Below are 22,722 nucleotides of genomic sequence, written 5' to 3'. Positions count from 1 at the left end.
GTCTGAGTTTGCAAGTGTTCAAAGACTAGATTAAAACCCAAATTCTTTTGAGTCTAGGTTTTCTTTCTACTTGTACCACATTATTTCTAAAACATAGATAACAGAACTAACATAGCTAAAGAGGTAAGAAGGTCGTTCCACTGATAAATGGAAAGATGGAATATGCATTACTTTTTGAACAATGAGACTAATCTATTGTGTAGTATTTGGTCTTGTAGATAATATAGGTATCATAATTTCTTTTGTAAAAGTGGCACCACATGAACCAGTCACATCTTCACTACTAGGAGATGGAATCTACATCTTAGACAGGAGTTCTTAACCTTTTTTATGTCATAGACCCCTTTGGAAGACTCATAAAGCCTAGGGAATACCTTTTACCAATAATGTTTTATTACATGCATAAAAGGCAAGATATATATATATATATATATATATATATATATATATATATATATATATATATATATCTCCTACACATAAGACTATGAAGGAAACTCAGTTATATTGAAATAAAGATGTCATTTTTTTCTGTATTCAATTCATAGATTCCCCTGAAATCTAACACAGACCCATTGAGCATCTATAGACACCAGGTTATGAACTAGTGGCCTAAGGCTCCTCATTTCTGGGGTTATTTGATGGTCCAGAGCATAAAGTGTCACATTTAGAGTCAGGAAGACCAGAGTTCAAATCCCCCCTCCCTAGACACTTCCTAGCTGTTTGACTTTGGACAAGTTATTTAACTTTTACTTGCTATATTTACCTCATCTGAAACTATGGGGATAATTAAAGCAAGTATCCCTCAGGTTTGTGAGGAGCAAATGAGATAATGATTATAAGCAAAATATCCAGAATATAAAAATAAATGACATGGGAAGGACAGCTAAGTGATGGAGTAGAATCAGGAGGACCTGAGTTCAAATGTGATATCAGACTTAATAATTATTTAGCTGTGTGACCTTGGACAAGTCACTTAACCCCATTGCCTTGCAAAAATGATAATAATAATAATAATAATAATAAGGTAATAGGGGGAATTTTTTTAATTCTTCAGTTCAATGGAACTAGGAGGTAGTTATCCTCAGAGTTCCATTATTTTATCACAGTAGAGAAGCTTTTTCTTATGCAACTGTAGAAAATCAACAAATTCTGATTCCTTGGCTCAAATGATACTGTGTTCTAAGTTTTACCATCATTGCTACAGCAGAGTAGGAAAAAGAGGTCCTGAGCTGGAAATCAGAATCATTTTTCCAGAGGGAAATAGTTATAAATGATGACTAATTATATTTAAAATAAAACCATTAGCATAGAATTCAGGTACATTATGGCTTGTATGGGTTGTTTTGGGAACCTAACCTCAATTTATTAAATTGCCTCTGTAAGAAAATGGTGCTATGGGGGGTGGGTAGGTGGCACAGTGGATAGAGCACTGGCCTTGGAGTCAGGAGTACCTGTGTTCAAATTCGGCCTCAGACACTTAATAATTACCTAGCCTTATGGCCTTGGGCAAGCCACTTAACCCCATTGCCTTGAAAAATTTTTTAAAAAATGGTGTTATGAGTTCCAAAGAACTCATTCACAAATTTGAAAGAATAAAATCTATTCAAGTTGAGTACTGTATATACTTCTTTTTTGTATAAGTTTATGATCTTTTAATGCTAGAGATGTTGATAAGCTATTACAACCTAGAATCATAGAATCATTAGCTTAAAGTTGTAAGGTTCCCCAGAACTCATCTAGACCCACATCTTTATTTTGGATATAAGGAAATTGAGGGCTCAGAGAAGTCATTTGGTTTGCCACAAAGGTGGTAAGTATGAAAGCCAGGGTTGAGCTTCTCTGACTGAAAATTCAACAGTCTTTCTGTTACTTGCTGATGGTCAAAAGGAATTAAATTTTTTTGTAGTTCTGAACTTTTAAAGTTCATTTTGTCCACTTTGGAGGGATGTATGTGTCAGTCTTTTATGTTTGCTCTGGGACTTAGAGGTTTCACAAAATAGGAAGACATTCCAGTGAGGCTAAAAGCAGTAGGTTTATTCCAGACTTACTCTGATTCACTCCAAAGAACACCAGAGACCTAAACTGAGACAACCAGGGCTATGAGCATTTCTTAAAAGCTTAGTATGGGCCAGGTACTGGGTTCACCCCTATATCCCCTCCACATACACACACAGAAAAAAAATGGGCCTTACCTTTAGATGACTTACAGTCTAACAATGGAGACTATATAATGTTTGTCCTTTGTTCTTTTTTTATTGATGTTTTATTTTTCCAAATGCATGTTATGGGAGTTTTTCAACATTCATCCATATGACTATGTATATTTTTAAGTTACAAAATTTCCTTCTGCTTTCCCTTCCACCTCCCTCCCCTCAGTGGTGAATAGTCAGGTTTATGTTAAACATGTTTACAGGTTAGTCATTTACAGTACGAAGAAGAATTAGGATTAAGGGAAAGAAATAGATAAGATATTTTTTAAAAAGTGAATGCATTGTTCATCAGATTCTGAAGGGGTTTTTTTGGTTTGTTTTATTTTGTTTTGCATGAGGATAGCATTGTTCATAGCCAGTCTGATAGAGGTTGTCCCATTAGAACAAGGTTGATCAACTCACAATGTTGTTGTTAATGTATAGAATATTCTCTTAGTTCTGCTCCTTTTGCTCAGCATCAGAACCTATAATTCATTCCATGCTTCTTTAGAGTCCACCCATTTTCAGTTTCTTAAAGAACAATAATATTCCATAATATTGTAACTTGTTCAACCATTCCCCAATTAATGGACATACCCTCAATTTCCAATTCTTTGTCACTACAAAAAAGAACTGCTATGAATATTTTGGACTTTTCCCATTTTTTATGATTTCTTCTTGATATAGTCCTAGAATTGGAATTGCTGGGGTCAAAGAGCATGATCAGTTTTATTGTTCTTTGGACATATTGCTCTCCAAAATGGTTGGATCTGTTTACAACTCCACTAGAAATGCATCAATGTACTAGTCCTCCCACAACCTGTCCAAAATTGATCATGTTCCCTTTTTCTCACCTTAGCCAATCTGATACTTGTGAGATGATACTTCATGGATGTTTTAATATGCACTTCTCTAATCAATAATGATTTGGAGCATTTTTCATATGATTATATATATATATATATATGTATATATTATATATATATATAGTTTTGATTTGTCCATTCGAAAACTATGCAAATCCTTTGACCATTTATCAATTGGGGAATGACTTGTAACTATATAAATATGATGCAATTCTCTATATGTTTTAAAAATGAGATCTTTATCAGAACTCCTAGTTGTGAAGATCATTTCCCAGCATTCTGCTTTCCTTCTAATTCTGGAAGGATTTTAATTTAATATAGTCAAAATCATTCATTTTGTAATTTATAATGTGCTCTCTTTCTTGGTCATAAATTTTTCCCTTTTCATAGATCTGATGGATAGAGTATTTCTTGGTCTATTAATTTATCTATGGTGTTGCCTTTTATGTCTAAATCCTGTCCCTATTCTGACCTTATTTTGGTATAGGGTACAAGATATGGGTTTGTGCCTAATTTTTGCCATACTATTTTCCAGTTTCCCAACAATTTTAGTCAAATAATGAGTTCTTAACCCAGAAGCTGATGTCTTTGGCTTTGTCCAACAGTAGATTGCTGTAGGCATTTACTGCTGTTTCTTTTGAATTTATCCTAATCCACCGATCCATTACTCTATTTCTTAACTAGTACCAGGCAGTTTTGATTTGTCCTTTGTTCTTGAAAACCACAAGCACATAAATTGGATTTGAGTGAAGAAGTGCTGTGCTAAGTCACCAAATTAACTTTCTCCTACAGGGCCATCTGGGTCCAGTGGCCAGATATGAATTTGAATAACTAGAGATGGCTCTGAATTGGTTAAGTGACTTGCCCAAGGTCACACAGCTAGTAGCTGTCAAGTATCTGAGGCTGATTTTAAACTCAGCTTCTCCTGACTTCAGAGCCAGTGCTCTACCTGCCGACCATCTAGCAGCCCTATATTGCCATCAATGGATACATGCAAGACAAAAAGGAAATGGAAATTAGCCTTAGAGTAGAAGGCAGGTGGTGGAACTAGAAAAGACCTCTTGGAGGAAGTGGGATTCAAGCTTAGTTTCAGAGAGGGGGGTAGCCAGAAGAACATTCCAGGCATGAGAGACAGGAGCTACATAAGGAAAGTAGAATCTTTAAAGAAAAAATAAAGAGAGAGATATCTAGATATCAGCCACCAGGGGGCGAAGCCTGGCTCGAGGTCTCAGGTATTGGGCTTAAGGTGCTATGATCTCTCTGTCCTGAGTACAAGGAGGAAGGGTCTAATGAGCTATCAGGAGGTCCCTTCCAGGTTGTGCCAAGCTCTCAACATTCCTAGCTTGAAATAGAATTCCATTCATTTTGCAGTCCAGGCCAGACCTGTTTTATGATAGAATTGGAGTTGGATTTTATCAGAAATGGCAGGATCTTACTCAGGTGCATTGGACAATTTACCCAACTTTGACATCAATAGTATGCAGGGAGGTGCCAAGTATATTCCAGGGAGAACAGCATTGGACTAGAAATTTCCAGCATGACACATTCAAGATTCCCAGAAAATGGGCCAGGTAGAGATGCTAATCAAGAAGGGGGAGGTGGGACAGGAGCATATCTAGGCCAGAGGCATCTCAGTGCAAACACAAACCTTATGAAACTCAGAGTTCCCTCCCCCCCAAAAACAAATCAAGAGAGTGGGTTTTTTTTTATCTTTATTATTAGCATTTTTTTTGCGTGAAAACAATCAGCATATAATCGTTGAGCATTTATCTATATAAGGCATTATATGAGTAGTATTTAAGTCATATGTGCCTAGATAGTCTAAGGTGGTCTGATGGTTTCAAGGAATGATTGCATGACTCAACCTTTAAACAGAACACCCCAGGAAATCTGGCAATAGGGGCTGTATAAAACAAGAAAAATGTATAAACCAAGAAAAATCCTTCAGGGGTGTGTGTGGGTGGGGGTGGGGGGATTCCATTTGCCTCAAACTGACAGCAAAATAAACAAGTGAAAGCATAGCTCTTGGGGGAATTGGGAGAACCTACAAAAATGCAATCCTAACAGATATTACAGACAGAAAGTCATAAAATAAAAGCCTAAATTCCTGAAAAAATGATGGCTTGCTGCTGTACCAGTCAGGAACCTGGAGATTGCCTGCCATTGGATAGAGGGCTGAGTGATAAACATTCTAAACATTCTCTCCTTCCCCTCTCCCCCACGACAAGAAAATGATTGCTGCAATCTGATAGAAGGAAGGAATTGGAAAACAAAATCTTCCAGCATCAGCAGGCGGAACTGGGTCCCAAGCTTCACGGGAGTACACCAGCCACTTTCAGTCAAGAGATCAGATGGAAGCATCAAGTGTTTTTTAACAATGAATAGAAAAACATTTTTTTGAACAAAATGCCACTTTGCAGGATTTTAGAGTGGTTTGGCATTTCAAATTTAAGCGCAGATTCATTTTCTCTCTGGGCAAAAGGTTGGTATCTTGTTTCCAAGAAAAGGGGTGGGGGGTGGGGAACCTTTTGAAAACTCTTGTAACAAAGACTCAGTATTCTTATTGACTTCCCCCTTTCCCCTACCTCCTCCACCCCAAACAGTGAGGTCCCTTCTGAACCACAGATTTATTTCCTTAGAAATTCTTATTCCAATAAAATAAAAGGAAAAAGGGGGGGGAGGAAAAAGAAAGGGTATGTGGGGGATTGTTGCTCTTATTCTGAATACAAGGGTCAATATGAGGCCCACCCAGATATTGTGTGACACTTTTCACCCTCTCAGTTCTCCCTTCAGATTCTCTTGCAGTTTAGCTTAGAGGACCAGAATGGATGACATTGAGGCAACCTTTAAGTATGGCAATTGTGCTCTGTTCATTGGAAACAGATGGAAGAGGTACCCAGGGGATAGTAATCTCCACTTAACTTCCAAGGATCTTGGCAGACATCTGCTCAGTGAGCTCCAGGGCTTCCAAATGCTTAGACATCCCCTACTCCAACATTGTACTTCACCTTTGTACTGGTTATACCTCATGCATGGGATGGTTCATAGTTCTTCTCTGGCTTCTGACTCCCTTGGTTCCTGCAATATCTCTGAAATTCCCTTGCCTAGAGGGGTCTTTTCCAGTCTTCCAAGCTGCTAGGGCCTCATTCTCTCAAATTACCTTCTGTAAGTATCTTGTATATACTTAGCTCTTTACCCACTTGGTCTCCCCATTAGAATGTGAGCTCCTTGAGGGCAGGGAGCCCACAGTTTCCTTTTCTTTTTCCTCCACACTTAGCAGTGTCTCATACACAGTCAACACCATACAAATATTTGTGGGATGACCAGCTGAATAGTTAAGATTTTTTTGATCATTGGCTCTTGAGCTGATTATTGGCTTAACTGCATTTTCATAGAGTTATATTCTAGGAACAAAAGCATATATATATATATATATAATATATTATATACATATTATCAAGATTTCCCTATAAATCCTCTTTCACTTTCAGTTCAACTAATGGAGCCTTGACTATCTAATCTTCAGCTAATGGGGGGGGGGATAGAATTAGAATTTCTTTTTGTTTGAGGCAAGTATCATAAACCCTTCCTTGAGTAGAAGATGCTCATTTGATGTTTATCCTTCATTCTTGAAGAAGGCCATGATAGCAAGTTGGTGCTGGCAAAACAAGCACATGAATTGGATTTGAGTGAGTTGTGCTGTGCCCCACTTCCTCCTCTAGAAGCATCTGGGTGCAGTGGTCAAGCTGTGGATCACGATGACTGGAGATGATCCTGGAAGTGAGGCAATCAGGGTTAAGTGATTTGCTCAAGGTCACTCAGCTAGTGTCTGAGGTCAGATTTGAACTCAGGCCCTCCTGACTCCCAGTTCATTGCACCACCTAGCTTCCCTACTTGAATGATAGTGGGGAGGAGAAAAGTCTTATTTAAATAAAGAGAAAGAAACATAAAGCCATTAGTGAGGAAGATGCAATAAAGGATGGTGGAGAGGGGCAAAGTGAAATAAGTTTATCCAAAGCTGGCAGCTCCCTATTACTCTTGCTAACTAGATTATTGAGCTAAATTCTGATGGGGGGGGGGGGGTTTGTACTACTGTACTGGAAGTCTGATCTGAATCCTTAACAGTTTATTTATATTTTTATGCGACATTGTTCTAGTTTTACTCCATATTAAGACACACAAATGAATGACTTGTCAGGGATTGTGCCTCCTAACAAATTTTGTTCATTCAAATCTCCTATATGGAAATCTCCATGTTCTGTGTCTCCTCATGACTTTAAGGAAGAAAGGTATCTAAATACTTTTATTTAGTAATCTAAAACAGAGTGCAAATCAGGAGCCATCAAGTATTCCAGACAGATAATCCATACAATTCATTGACAACCAATGGGGTCAAACTTCACAAACAGGATATTGTGCAGCTTCCTTCCTTTAAGAACATTTGACTCCTGGTAAGAGAGAAGAGTTTTTTTCAGATTAAAAGTACCCTATTTCTTAAGAATAAAACTGTCAGATTCAAATAAAAATTCCTAAAGATTTTCTCCCTATTGGTGTAACTTTCTGTCCTATTTATTGCCTGAAAAGAATTGTGCAAAAATATCTTTGAAGACTGCCTAGGAGTTGTTCTTGACACACCCTTCCCAAATATTCAGACTTTATCATCCTAGTAAAAATGTCCACAAAGATTTGATGAACTGCATGATGTACTTCCATAAAGGTCTTGCTTTTACCCTTTGAAAAAAAAAAAAGTGAACTTTCTGTAATACAAACCTGTTCTTGGGGACCAATTTATAGTGCTGCCTTATTTCCACAGATTTAGACACCAAAGGGTTCAGAAAAAAAAAAAAGTGATGCTGTGAAAGAACAGCTGGCTAGCTAGTAGTTGAAGAAAAGTCAATAATTAGTTCAACTTATAATGTGTTCTATCTTATTCCCTTCTCCTATCTAGAAGTCTTCCCTACTCCAGTAACTTCTACCCTTTCCCCTCCTAATTCTCCTTTCCCCACCTTTGATGACTTCTTTACCTTGCTTTTCTTCAAAACTTGTGAATTTCATTTTTAGACTATAGGATTTTATAGAATTTAGAACTGAAAAATCTTGAAGATTTTTTTTTTTTAGGTTTTTGCAAGGCAAATGGGGTTAAAGTGGCTTGCCCAAGCCACACAGCTAGGTAATTAAGTGTCTGAGACCATATTTGAACCCAGGTACTCCTGACTCCAAGGCAAATGCTTTATCCACTATGCCACCTAGCTGCCCATTGAAGATCTTTCTAATCCAACTCTCATTTTAAAGATGGGGAGAAGGGAAATCAGTGACTCACAGCTACAGTCAGCAAACAGAAAAACTTGCGCTAAAATTGTCTCCAAATTCCAATTTTCTTTCAGCAAAATCACAGATGTAGACAATTGTGGAGGATTTTTTGGTTTTTATTTTTTATTTTTTATTTTTTTTAGGTTTTTGCAAGGCAATGGGGTTAAGTGGCTTGCCCAAGGCCACACAGCTAGGTGATTATTAAGTGTCTGAGGCTGGATTTGAACTCAGGTACTCCTGACTCCAGGGCCGGTGCTCTATCCACTGCACCACCTAGCCACCTCAACAACTGTTTTCTTGAAGAAGGCTGTGCTGGAATGGTTTTGAGGAGAGCTGCATATATAATTTATCCCAGGTCCTAAACCTTGCAGAGATTACTCTGGTTCAGAGGCTATTTGTTCTATGACTTGGATACACTACTAAATCTTGGCTTCTTCACCTTTGTGTGGAAGGAATGTCATCAAAACATGATGTAATGAAAATAACATTTAATATGCAGTGTAAGGATACGGGTTCAAGTCAGCTTGAATTATCTTTCTTAATATAAATATTTTATTTGTTTTTCAATTATATACAATAGTTGTTTTTACCATTTTTTGTAATGATTTGAATTTTGCAATTTTTCCCTCAACTTCCTTTCCCTCTCCCAACCCCCCACACAGAAGGCAGTCTGATAATCTTGTTTCCATGCTATACATTGATCAAAATTGAATGTGGTGAGAGAAAAATTATATCCTTGAGGAAAAAAATAAAATATAAGAAATAGCAAAATTACATAGTACATAAGACAACTTTTTTCTTAAAAAATGAAGGTAATAGTCTTTGGTCTTTGTTTAAACTCCAGAGTTCTTTCTTTGGATGCAGATGGTATTCTGCATTGCACATACTCTAAGATTGTCCCTGATCATCGTACTGATGAAATGAGCAAGTCCATTAGGATCAACCCCATGTTGCTGTTACACTCCACAATGTTCTTCTGGTTCTGTGCATTTCTCTCAGCATCACTTCACGCAAATCCTTCCAGTTTTCTCTGAATTCTCATCCCTCTTGGTTTCTAATGGAACAATAGTGTTCTATAACGCACATATACCACAATTTGTTCAGCCATTCCCCAATTGATGAACATTCACTCGATTTACAATTCTTTGCTACCATAAATAGATCAGCTTGAATTCTCTATTCAACATAATGTCCATTAGCACATCCTAGATCTTTGAACCTATTTAGTTAGTATTATCAGCTATTCTACCACTTCTCCAAAAAGTTAGTTACATTATAAAGAGGTCCTTCAATATAAGGCAGTTAAGTAGAACTGTGGATAGAGTGTCAGTCTTGGAGTAATACATCATCAGATAATTAGTAGCTGTGTGACTCTGGGCAATATACTTCATCCTGTTTGCCTCAGTTTCCTCATCTGTTAAATGAGCTGGAAGAGGAATTGGCAAACCATTCCATGAAGTGGAGGGTAATGAAGAGTCAAACAAGACTGGAAAACAACTGAACAAAAATGATAAACAGTCAGAATTCCAGCATAGTATAGGCTTAAGAAAGGACAAAATGGACATTTTCAGATCCCTTGCTATCTGCAGCTCTTTTTGTTTTCAACTCTTCAGAACATAAAATATGCCACCCCCCCACTCCACACCCCTCCCCTCAGAGTAAGCACATCATTGCTAATCTCATCATCCCACTGCTTCCTTCATCCTATTCCCTTTGCCCTCTAATTGGAAGACTGGAGGGTAGACTACTAAAGTTTTCTGAAAGTCTTATTTTACAAAGTCCAGAATTTGGAGTCCAGCTCAATCCACTTTCTATCTATAACTTTATCTGGATTCAACTGGGGATGTCTCCATACCAGCTACCTTCTGGTAATCTTTTCCTTTCTCCCTCTTGCAAGCTTCTGTTTTTATGTTGTTTTCTTGTGTGTGTGTGTGTGTGTGTGTGTGTGTGTGTAAGCTTCTTGAGAGACTATTTTTTCTTATTTGTATCCCCAGCAGTTAATATAGTGACTAGCATATTGTAGTTGCTACATGAATGTTTATTGAATTGAATTGTGCTTACACAAACCTATGAAAGGAAAATTGAATAGAACCAGAAAATAATTAATGTAATAATAACATTCTAAAGAAAGAGAATTTTGAAAAGGTTGAGAACTCTGATTAATGCAATGAAAAACCATAATTCCAAACAACCAGAAATGAAGTAGGGACAAAGATATGATACACCCAAAATGAGATACACGTTTTTGAACATGGCCAGTGAGGAAATTTGCCTTGCTTGACTGCATATTTGTTAAGAGGATTTTCTTTGTCTTTTGTTTGATAGAGGGGTGAGAGGAAAAGTCTTTAAGAAAACAAGATACCTAACAAAAGAGGAGAATGGAGCAAGGAATACATTTATGAGAATTCCCCAAACTTTAACTCCCCACAAAGATTCATAAAATATTGGTTATATATAAGATATCCTGCTTTTCACTCACCACTTTCTCACAGGTTCATGGCCTGTCCCATTTTTATATCTCTAAATCTTACAGAATCCATCCTGAACTTGTGGTATCAGAGATCAAGAATTTGATCTTCTTGACTTTCTAGTCCAACTCCTTATTTTATGGATGATTGAAACTGAGGCTCAGAGAATGACTGACCCACAGTCATAAAAACCCTACATGCACTACAGAGAATCCTTTGCATAGCAATACAATCTCAGACAAGTCATTTCACCTTTCTGAGATCTGTTTCCTCTGATGTAAAATAAAGATAATGATACATTTTCTACCTAACAGGATTGTTACAAGGAAAAAATGTACTATAGATAATCATAAACTTCTATAGGAAAACCCTGTCTTGCACATTTTATTAATCGAAATATTTTCCAAAGTACTTTTTCACTAATGAAATTTTCATATCAATTTTGTAAGAAGGTATTATTACCCCTATTTGATAGGGAAAAATGGTTCAACATGTTGAATGATAATGTTGGTGGCCATTTGGTGGCCAGTTACTATATTTTTAATTCTGAATTTAAACAACAAAAAAGAGAACACTTCCAAATAATAGTAGAACAGAAAAAAAAGATTGCCTGTATAACTATGAATCTCTATTTTGTGGTCTTGTTCTTTAAAAACCTCCAAAACAAATTCCATAATAAATCCCATGCATTACTTTCAAAACTGTCCGGCTTCTCTGTGCTTCCTTCTAAACTTCCTTCTGCTCTCCTGTGCATTTTAAAAGTATCAACTGATTTTGTTTTTAACATTACTATTGCTAACCTCTCTCCTTATCCATTTAAAAAGCAGAGAAACATTTGTCAAGCAAAATAAATATAACTTGTGTATGTTTCAAAAAAAAACCCCAACAAACCTAGATGTTTCTTTCTGTACCCTGAACACCTGTTTCCTCTCTTTTAGAAGTGGCTAACATGTGTAACCGACCACTGATCCTCTGAAGACGTGCTTATCATTTTGATGAGAATTCTTAAGTCACTCAAAGTTATTTTACCCTTACAGTGTTTTCATCTTTGTCTACATTGTTCTCCTGTTTCTACTTAATTCATTGTGGATCAGTTAATACCATGAAGGATTTTCTGAAGTAATATCTTTCATCATTTCTTATTGTGCAATAATATTCCATTATAATAATTTACTACAATTTGTTGAACCTTTCCCCATTAATGTACATCACCTTATATTCTAGTTCTTTTTCTTTCATTTTCTTTTTTACCTTTCCTTCTCTTCATTGTTATCCTTTTTCCCTTCCCCTACCATTTCTCTCCCTTTCCTCTTTCCTTCCTTTACATTTTTCCACTTACATCCCTGCACTTCTATAACAGTTGTTGAATTTGTTTGTGTTCAACACTTGGTCCATTTCAAATAAACATGAGATTTGTCTGATGCCTACTTCTTCTACCCTTTTCCCCATATGCTCTTCACATACCCTGATAAAGAGAAATAACAAGTTCCACTTTCTTTCTCTTTTTCTATGTTAGTGCCATTTTCCTTTGAAAATGCATCTTTTCCCCTGAAAGAACATGCTGAATTTTTCAGGGCAGTTGATTCTTGGTTATAATCCAAGCTCCTTTCCCCTTCAGATATCATATTCTAGGCCCTTCAATCCTTTAATGTTGAAACTGATACGTTCTGCATAATCCTGACTGTGGTTCCCTGGGATTTAAATTTCTTATTTTTGGATGCTTGCAGTATTTTCTCCTTTAGCTGAGAATTCTGAAATTTGGCTACAATATTCCTCAGAGTATTTTTTTTGGAATCTCTTTCTATGGATTCTTTCAAGGATATTTTATCTTTTTATTCTAGGATATTAGGGTATTATCCATTATAATTTTCTGCATGATATTGTCCAGACTCTTTTTCTGATCATGGCTTTCAGATAGATCAATAATTCTTAAATGATCTGTCCTGGATTTATTTTCTTCCCTAAGAGGTTCTTTACATTTTTTGCTATTTTTTCAATTTTTTGGTTTTGTTTGATGGAATCTTGGTGTCTCATAGAGTGATTCATTTAGATTTGTCCAATTCTAGTTTTTAAAGTTTTATTTTCTTCACTTAACTTTTTTCCTAGTGGGTTAATTTTATTTTCCAGATGGTCGATTTTACTTTGAAAATTTTCTTCAGTCAATTTTTAACACTTCTCCTACATGACTCTCATTACTTTTCTCCATTTGTCTTTCTTTCTCCTTTGATTTTTAAACTAAAATTGAAAAAAATTTAAAAACATTAAAAAAGACCAAGAGGTCTTTTTGAAATTAAGTATAACTCATCAATCCCTTATAGTTTTCACATTTTTGTCATTGCTTTCCTCTTCTGAGATGGTGTTTTTATCATCCCTATCAGAATAGCAGCTGTCAATGGTTAGTGCTTTTTTAATTTTTCTGGGCATTTTGTCAGCTGAGCTCTGTTCCTGTGATATAGGGTATATATATTCCCAAGATTTTTTGGGGGGAGATGTTTTGGGAAGGGGTAGATCTCCATAGGATTAGGTCCCTGGTTTTCTGCTGTCAGTACATTTCTCCTTTTATCCTCTTTTCACTTTCCCTTTTTCAAACTCTCAGAGCACAACTCATTCACCCCCCTAAAAATCATGGTTTTCTTATTCAGTTCCATCAGTACCCTTTGGAGACATAAGGATTCTGAAGGGACACTTGTTTCTCTTTATACTGTTATAATATTAACACCATATTATTATACAGTTCTTCCTAATAGATCATATGAATTTACTTTTCTAAGATTCTTTGGATTCTTTTATTTATATTTCATTATTTCTATTCAGTTTTGTCTTTTTATCAAAAATGCTTGAAAGTCTTCTATTAAAAAATCTGTTTTTTCCCTTTAGGGAAAAAAATCAACTTTTCCCAGATAATAAATCTATTTTTTTCCCCCTGGAATATATTTCAAGATCCATCCTTGTTTTTAGAAGAAGTTTCCAGGTATTGTGTGATACAGACTGTGGTTGAAATTTTTGTTTGTTTTGTGAGGCATTGGGGTGAAGTGACTTGTCTAGGATCACTCAGCTAGTGCCAAGTGTTTCAGAAGGTAGAGGTCAGTGCAGTTACCCAAGAGAGTAAAAGTAAGACCAAGCAGGATCTCACTCAATTAGACATTTTCAATTTAAATAGACATTTTCAATTTAAGTAGACATTTATTAAGCATTTTCTGTAAACAAGGCACTGAGGATATAAAATCTAAAACAAAAGTCTATTCTCTGTCCTCAAGGTATTTGCAATAGGCAGAAAGGCCTTGTACAATGACAATGTAAACAGGTAAACAAATACAATACACTTTGTTTAAGGGACAGAACCTGTTCAAGGGGCACAAGGCTAGGAACTACAACTTCAGAACTGAGTAAACTAAAAAAGACACTAACTTAAGCAGAGATGCAGATGAAAAATAATGTTTTCCATAAATGAATACCTATACCTAGAAGACATGAAGCAAGAAATGTAAATTTAAATAAAAGCTTGCCAGCATTTCAGGTTAGAATTTTTGGAAACTAGGAAACCTGGGCCATCCTGGTTTGAGATTCCTGGACGTACATGGGTGCTATCAGTTGAAGTAGATTTCAAGGTTCTTGTTGAGTGTTTTTAACCATATTGGGACTTTTCTGGATTGCCTCTGTCTCACTGCCTCAGCACACAGAGTCCTACCAGCTACAAGAGTTTTTTGCTCACCTCTGGGGATTTGTAGCTTGTTTACCTATTCTAAGGCTGGCTTTGTTGGCAGCTCTCCTTTCTATCGCACATGAGATTCTGACTATCTCCTGGTAATGTTCTTAGGTGGAAGAGGTCACTGTATTTTCTCATTGGGGTTTGTTGATTATTATTTGGTCTGGTGTGAATTACAGGTTTTTACTGTGAGTGATTATATGGATGCTGGACATTCTGTCTCGATTCAGACAGACATCTTGGCTGGAAGTCAAATAGTTACTCTCTAAATAATAATGAAAATCCAGGTGTCCTGGCTCCTAGTAAGTACTGTGCCTTTTGTATTATAACACACTATTTGGCTTCCTCGACTCCCATGACCCATATTTTCATTCCTCCTTAAATTTCTATAAGGATTCTTGTACATTTGATCTCATGCTCACTCATAATTGTGCTTATGATGTGATTCACACATTTCTCACTCCAATCACAAACTCCTATCTTTCTACCTCTTCTCTGAATCACTTCTCCTAATCCTATTCTTTATCCTCACAATGACTTTTGGTCCCCCTTTTCCTTCCTGATTCTCCAACCCATTGCCCCTGTTCTTGTTTTTCTTTTCTCCCTTCACACATACACTTATATTCACTATCAAAAATATTTATATAACACTTTAAAGTTTGCACAACACTTTATATGTTTTCTGATTTAATCCTCACAACTCTAGGATAAATTCTATTATTATCCCCATTTTGCAGAGGGGGAAAATGAGGCTAAGAGAGATAGAGTAAGTTGCCCAGGGTCTCACAGCTAGTGATTGTCCAAGGCAGTGTTTGAAATCAGGTCTTCCTGTCTTTCAGTCTTTTATCCACCTAACTTCTATCCACCTAACTACCAGCTCTATATTGTACATTCCATTGTCCAATCTTCTGAACTTGTGTCTTGAGAACAGTAATACTTAGTAGAGCCTGGACCCTGAGGATATCTTCATCATCTCTTTGCACCCTTCTGACTCACATGTATAGAATGCTGATTTAGGAAGTCACATGGGGCAGTGGATGGAGCATCAGCCCTGGAGTCAGGAGGATGTGAGTTCAGATCCAGCCTCAGACACTTAATAATTGCCTAGCTGTGTGACCTTGGGCAAGTCACTTAACCCCATTCCTTAAATAAAATTTAAAAATTAGAATTAAAAAAAAACTCATGTAACTGTCATTTGCACTAACAAGTTCATATTATCTACTAACAACTAGACCCTTATTGCTACATGGCAAGACTTATTCTTTCATGACTTATTCTCTACCATATTTTCCAAAGAAAAATTTCCAAACATTCTCCCCTTAAGCTGCCTGTAATATCCTTCTCTTCTCACTATTAGCAGAGCAACTATTTTGAGAAAATATAGTTATTGTTCAGTCATTTTTCAATTGTGTTCAACTCTCCATGACTCCATTTGGCATTTTCTTGGCAAAGAGACTTGCCATTTCCTTCCCCAGTTCATTTTATAGATGAGGAAACTGAAGTATACATAGTTCAGTGACTTGCTTAGGGTCACACAGCCAGTAAGTGTCTAAGGTCAGGATTTGAATTCAGTCTTCCTGACTTCTGGCCTGGTGTTGTATCCTCTTCACCATCTAGCTGCTTCTAGCATTTATTAGAACTCAGTCATCTCCCTTGGTTGGGCCACTAAGTAACTGGAATGCAACTAGATATTTATTTATTCATTTGTTCAATAAGCTTTCTAGCAGACACCTGGTACTTAGTAAACTCTTGGTAAATGCCTGCTGACAGATTGAAACAAGTACAAATTATCACATATTCTGAATTCATGGAGTTAGAATTACCAAAGTGAGTAAATATAGAATTTGAAAGCCGGAAAGCTACCTTAGTAATCTTGCTATTCAAATTATTCAATCTCTCCCCTGAGACAAAAGAGACAGATTTGAAGAAATCTGAGTCTCATTTTTAGTGACACACAAAGGGAACAAGGTTGGGATTTTCTCCTCTGTTCACAGGCTAACAGGAAGCCTGGGAGGAAAGGGTGCTGAGAGCATTCAGATGGAAGACTCCTTTCTTTTTCAAATTCTGACAAGCTTGTTCATAGATCTGGCACTAACTGGAAATCTAACATGGAGTAATGTGGATAGAGTGTTGTATTTGGGGTAGGGAAATGGTGGTTTCCAGTCTTGCCTCAACTAGTAGCTATGGGGCCTGGGCAGGTCACTAAACATCTTGACCTCAGTTTTCTCCTCTGTAAAAAAGGACAAGTTAGACTCAATGACCTTTAAGTTACCTCATAGCTCTTAAAATGATGATCTGTGATCCTACTTTCTCATTTATTAGGTTGGAGAACCGGCACAGAGAGTTTAAGGCATCTGTTCAAAGTCATAAAGGAAATAGGTGATATAGTCCGAATTTGCACCCAAGTCTTTGATATAAACTCATTCTTAAACTACCTCCTGATAGTTATCCTCTCTTCTCCTGTACTGAATGGGTATTGCCTCAGATAAACTGGTACTTGGAAAAGACCTTAGTTTTAAAAAGCCAAGATTTCCTACCACTTCAGGGCCATCTCCAGGCAGTTTGGCCTGTGTCTTATCACTTTACTCTGATGACTCTGGAGAAGAGAATGAGGTTAATGCCTGTGTTTGCTCTACCTCAATTAAATCCAATTCATTTGCAAGTCAAGATAGTACCCTCTTGGGGTGGCTAGGTGGTGAAGTGGATAGAGCACCAGCCCTGGAGTCAGGAGTACCTGAGTTCAAATCCAACTTCAGACATTTAATAATTACCTAGTTGTATGGCTTTGGGCAAGTCACTTAAACCCATTGCCTTGCAAAAACAAAAAAACAAAACAAAAAGATATTTATTACCCTCTTGTTGTTCTTAGTCCTCTTCGGTAACAGAAGCTGAACAACAATATTACTGTTTGTTCTTCACTCCTACACTCAGCCTATGGCAGAGTCCTCTGAGGTCCTAGTACTCTGATTAGCGAGTCATACACTCTGTACGTTGACCCCACTTACAGAGATGTCATTTTGGTCCTCTTCAAATACAAATCCTCATTCCTCCCATTACCACCTTGAGAGGTTGTTGTTCACCCTTCATTCTCAAGAGGACCTCTGATATCAGGTGATATCCGAGACTCCCTGAAAACTAAAATTCAATCTGAATAAGGCTAAGTCTACACAGAAGAGGTAAAAACTATGCAGAGATTGATTGATATTTGTCCTTCATTCTCACGACATCCAGGAGGTGATGCCAAGACACGCAAGTGAGTTAGATTTAACTGAGGGGTTGCCGTGCAAAGTCACCAGCCTTACTTTCTTCTCCAGAGTCACCTGAGCCAGCTGAGACTTGGAACTATTTGTTCAACATTACTGGAAGTGGGCTTTTTGTGCTCTCTCCCAGGTTCTGTAATTGCCTTCCCTTCATAGGTAGACATATACACCTTCACATGTAAACTTATTTGAGCTATGCTCTACAATCCGTCCAGATAGGGGTTGGGGTGGGAAAGGAAAGAAATATTCTGCCCATTTGTCTTTTCTGATTTGCTTAATTTATTATTGAAGCATGGAAGCAGTCATTATGTGTAAAATTTTCAATAGATTCTACAAAATAATGTATTTTGAATGTTTTAGTCTTCATAGTTCCTTGGGAACTATTAATGTTCTGATGAACGTAGCAAATCAACAACTATTTATTGATTGCATATTCTGGCAAGGACTAATGCTAGCTAGGCACAACCAATTTCACAAATTAGCTAAATTGAGTAAAACTTACATAATAACCAATGTTACATAAAAATCAGTGAATAACAATTATTTCTTAAAGCAAGCTCTAAATAAAATTCTGATTAATAGTTACCATAGTCTTAAGTCTATTAATAGTCTTTGCCCTATTGTTTCTCTATCAAACCTTTCAGCAGCTCATTAGTTTTTCAGGAAGGATAACTTCCTTCCTTCCTTCCTTCCTTCCTTCCTTCCCTCACTCAGTGAGCACCTACTATGTATCAGATGTTGTGTTAGGTACTGGGGAGCTTTTAATAAAATCATCTGGCACTAGATGGAATCTGAAAGGACATTTTACTTCCTCCATTTTACAGCTGAGGAAACTGAGACTAGAGGAAGGCAAATGCCTTGCTCAAGGTTCCAAACATAGTAAAAGCCAGAGGCAGGATTTTAACCTGTGTGTGTGTGTGTGTGTGTGTGTGTGTTTGTGTGTGTGTTGGGAGGAGAGGGGTGGAATACAACCAAGGGAATCATAAAAACTCTTTTTTTTTTTGACAAGTGTCCTAAGGAAGGTCATCTTGAAGGAAGCTTAGAATTAATTCTAAGAGCCCATTAGCTGGTCCAGTGGATGCTTAGTATCAGGAACACCTGACAAAACCTGGTCTCAGACACCTACTAATTATGTGTCCCTCAACAATGCACTTAATTTTTCAGCCTTAATTTCCTCATCTTTAAAAGTGGGATAACAATTACCTCCCAAAGTTGTTGAGAAGATTAAATGAGATAATATCTATAAAGCACAAAACTTCAAATGCTATATACATGTTAGCTTTAATTACTATTAAGAGGTAAAAGTGGGGGCAGCTAGGTGGCGCAGTGGATAAAGCACCGGCCCTGGAGTCAGGAGTACCTGGGTTCAAATCCGGTCTCAGACACTTAATAATTACCTAGTCGTGTGGCCTTGGGCAAGCCACTTAACCCCATTGCCTTGCAAAAGAAAAAAAAAAGAGCTACAAGTGAGAAGGGAGTGAATTGCCGGGACGGTTCAAAGGTGTTCTGCCATTCAGTAGCTGGGGTGACTTTAATCATTACTATAGCTCTGAATGGTAGGCAAGTCTGTATTAATTCATTATGTATTCTCTTATGTATACTATCTCTTATTTCTGTTTATCTATGGATTTAGATAAAGGAGTTTCTTTGCTAAAAAAAAAAAAACAACATACTGTGTAAAGCATCCCTCACTGTACCCAGAAACCATTGTCCTTCCCAGAAGGGATAGAAGGGGAAGAGGAGCTATTGTTAGATGAGTTTGTGAAGATTTGTTATCTAAGGCATGTGATATATAAAAATCCCAAGAGACAGAATTTCTGGGTAATTAAAAAAATCAATTTATTAATTAGATTAACTAATAATAAATTGATGACCATTGGTGCCAACTCTCTTAACAACCAAAGACAAAACATGGAGATAAAGAAATGCTTAAATTTTTTTGGTAAAAGAACTACCCCTGATGTGTGAAAAATCAACCCTGATTGGTGGACAACTGAAGAGGAGGTGGTATTAATGAGGAGGTGGGTTAAAAGTTTTTACTCCTCCAGCTAAGGATGTGACATGATCATAAGACTCCTGCCTCCAGTAATCTGGACAGAGGAATCCATCTCTATCCAGACCTCTGTGGTTGATTTTCTTCTTCATAACCTGGGTCATCCTAAATTCTATTGGAAGTTTCCAAAGCTAGGAGCTTATTTTCTAAGGGCAAGAATTTTGACAAACTAGATTTTTGTTTGTAAAGTCTTTTAGCTGATGAGGCCCAGCCCAAGAGCATGAACCTGGAGGATATGAGCTATCTCAGCTATCAGCAAAATCCTTCAGAGACTGGCTGACTGACCTGCAAGGGCTATTCCCTGAATAGGAAATAGAAAGGAAACATCTCATTCCCAATTATTACAATAGAATATAATTTCTCTCAGGCATCAGAGCCAGAAAATAGAGAATAACATACCTCAACCATCTGGTATTTCTCCCCAAACCTCAGACCTTTCTGAAATCAGTATCTGGATGCCTTTTAAAAACTTCTTTGACTGAGGTCTTGGAAGCTATTCCCACCTCCCCCCCACACACTCATTCTGTTATTTCCCCACCACTCCCTGTACTTCCTCTATAGCTAGTCCTCTATAGCTAGTTTCCTCTGCCATTTCCACCATAGTGATATTCTCTGTTTGAGCTCATAGAAAAGAACAAAAAAGTAAGCCAAAAAGAAAGAGGGAGGAAGGAGGAAAAATGGTCAATTAGGGTAAAAACCAATGACTGCCTAGACTTGTCAGAAACTAATTACTCCAATGAGTGTTAATCTCAGTTTATTTTCTTTTCTCAAATGTGTCTCTTAAATGTAGTTCTCCTTTTGTTTCCCTCCCTTTTCTAAGTTCCATGCTACCCTGGGCCTCTACTTATGAAATTTCCCTTTGTCTCACCTGGAATAGAGTTCTTCTTCTATCTCTAAATAAATTACCTGTCCCCAAAGATTCGGATCAAATCCATCCTTCTTCATATTATTCTGTTATCCCAGGCAAGATGGATCTTCACTGTTTCTGTTTCAAAAGCACTTATTAGAGGACTCATAAACTTAACAGTGTATTATTTTGCCATCAAGATCGTAAGCTCCCAGAGAGCAAGTAACATATCAGAATTCTTTTATAAGTCCCTCAGCACCTGAACAGTTTTCAACACCTAGTAGGGGTTCAGTGAAAACATTTGTTGGTTGCTTAACTGATGCAGAAAGAAAGATGCTGGGAGAAATGAAGTCAAAGATTGTCTTATACTTTGACTAGAATAGGGAACTATTGCTTCAACCACCACAGAGTATATGTACAGGGCATTATGGCAGGTACTGCAGGAAATGCAAAGTTGAAATAAAATGTTATTCCTGTCCTGATGGCGCTTAGCATATATTAGGGGCACAAGACATAGATGCAGATAAGAAACAAGAGCCTCTTGTTCATGAAAGGGAGGAGGTCTAAAGAGGAAAGTCAGAATCTCAGAAACAGAAACAACTCCAGAATCTGTCTAGTACAATCTATACTACAACAACAATCCCATCTTTATGAAACTTTATTCTCTTCTAATTCTCTATGACACATTTGGCAAGTGGTAATGCATCCTTTGCATTAGTAAAGAAAAACCTTTTACCTCTGAAGGTGGCTCATTATTTGCATAGTGCTCTCTCTCTCTCTCTCTCTCTCTCTCTCTCTCTCTCTCTCTATATATATATATATATATATATATATATATATATATACATATATGTATGAAATTGTATATATATATATATATCAGATTAATTATCTCAAAGTTTATCATCATATTAGATCTGCCATTTCCATCCATTGCTTCTAGTTCTTACACCTGGAGCCCCCTAGACCCTCTTCCAGGTGACAACCCTTTGAACATTTGAAGACAAACATCAAATGCCATTAAGTCATTTCTTCTATAGGTTAAATGTAGGATCAAGAATCATTGAAGAACCATCAATATTAGCTTTTTGAGTCTGCTTCCTGAAGTAATTTCTCAACCACAGAATTATACTACTTATCTAGTCTCTACTGAAGAATCACATAGAAGTTTTGCATAATGCTTCATGAAATCTAGGTAAATGGTATCTTTAGTAGTCACCTGATCTACACATCTAGTGGTCTTATTAAACAATAAAGTTAGACAGATATGATCTAGTATTGGTAAATCTTGTTAGCTCTTTGATTTTTGCTTCCTTTCTAAGATATTCATTTGTCCCTCCTTTACTAATACATTCCAGAATTTTTTAAGTCATTTAGCTTACAGACTCTATTCCTATTCCTTTTATGAAAAGTCATAAAATTGCTTTTCTCTGAGTCTCCAATTTTTCATATTTTTAGAGATATCTGGCAGAGACTATCTGCCAGTTCTTTTGACACCCAAAAGAATGAGTTTCACTTGAATCTCATCATTTGAACTCCTCAAGTTCAAATTAGTAACTTAAGATTCATTTTAAGTATCTATTTATATTACCTTTTCTTGTTCTACTGTTGTTCAATCATATCCAACTCTTTAAGACACTATTTGAGATTTTCTTTACAAAGATCCTGGAGTGATTTGTTGTTTCTGTTTCCAGCTTATTTTACAGCTCAACTGATGGGAAGCTGAGGAAAACAAAGTTAAGTAATGTTAACCACTTAATAAGTGTCTGAGGCCAGATTTGAACTTAGGAAGATGAGTCTTCCTGACAGCAGACCCAGCACTCTAATAATTCACTGAGCTGTTCCACTGGTTCTAACGGTTAGCATTTCATTTTCTTTGTCAGACAAAACAGAAGCAAAACAAAGTTGAACAATTCTACCTTCTTTCCTTTATCATCACCCCATTCACAGTGAGTAGTCTTGTACCTTCTTTGACTCTTATCTTTATCTCATTCAGAAGAGAAAGGCTCATGGAGAACAT

General features: G+C 36.9%; 1 protein-coding gene across 9 annotated transcripts in view; it reads left to right on the top strand.

Moving 5' to 3' along the window:
• The window catches only part of NCKAP5 (NCK associated protein 5), a 1,109,295-nt gene that overhangs the window by 83,584 nt on the left and 1,002,989 nt on the right, over positions 1-22,722 (top strand). For 2 of the 9 annotated variants that reach the window (XM_074215034.1, XM_074215030.1), the window contains one exon: positions 22,586-22,651. The exons of the other annotated variants lie outside the window; for them this stretch is intronic. The gene's annotated coding sequence lies outside the window, so the exon portion shown is untranslated. The remainder of the gene's footprint in view (positions 1-22,585; positions 22,652-22,722) is intronic. 9 annotated transcript variants of the gene reach the window in all.

The sequence above is a fragment of the Macrotis lagotis genome, chromosome 1, assembly GCF_037893015.1.
Source record: "Macrotis lagotis isolate mMagLag1 chromosome 1, bilby.v1.9.chrom.fasta, whole genome shotgun sequence".
NCBI classification, from domain to species: domain Eukaryota; kingdom Metazoa; phylum Chordata; class Mammalia; order Peramelemorphia; family Peramelidae; genus Macrotis; species Macrotis lagotis.
This window is presented reverse-complemented; position numbering and strand designations above follow the sequence as displayed.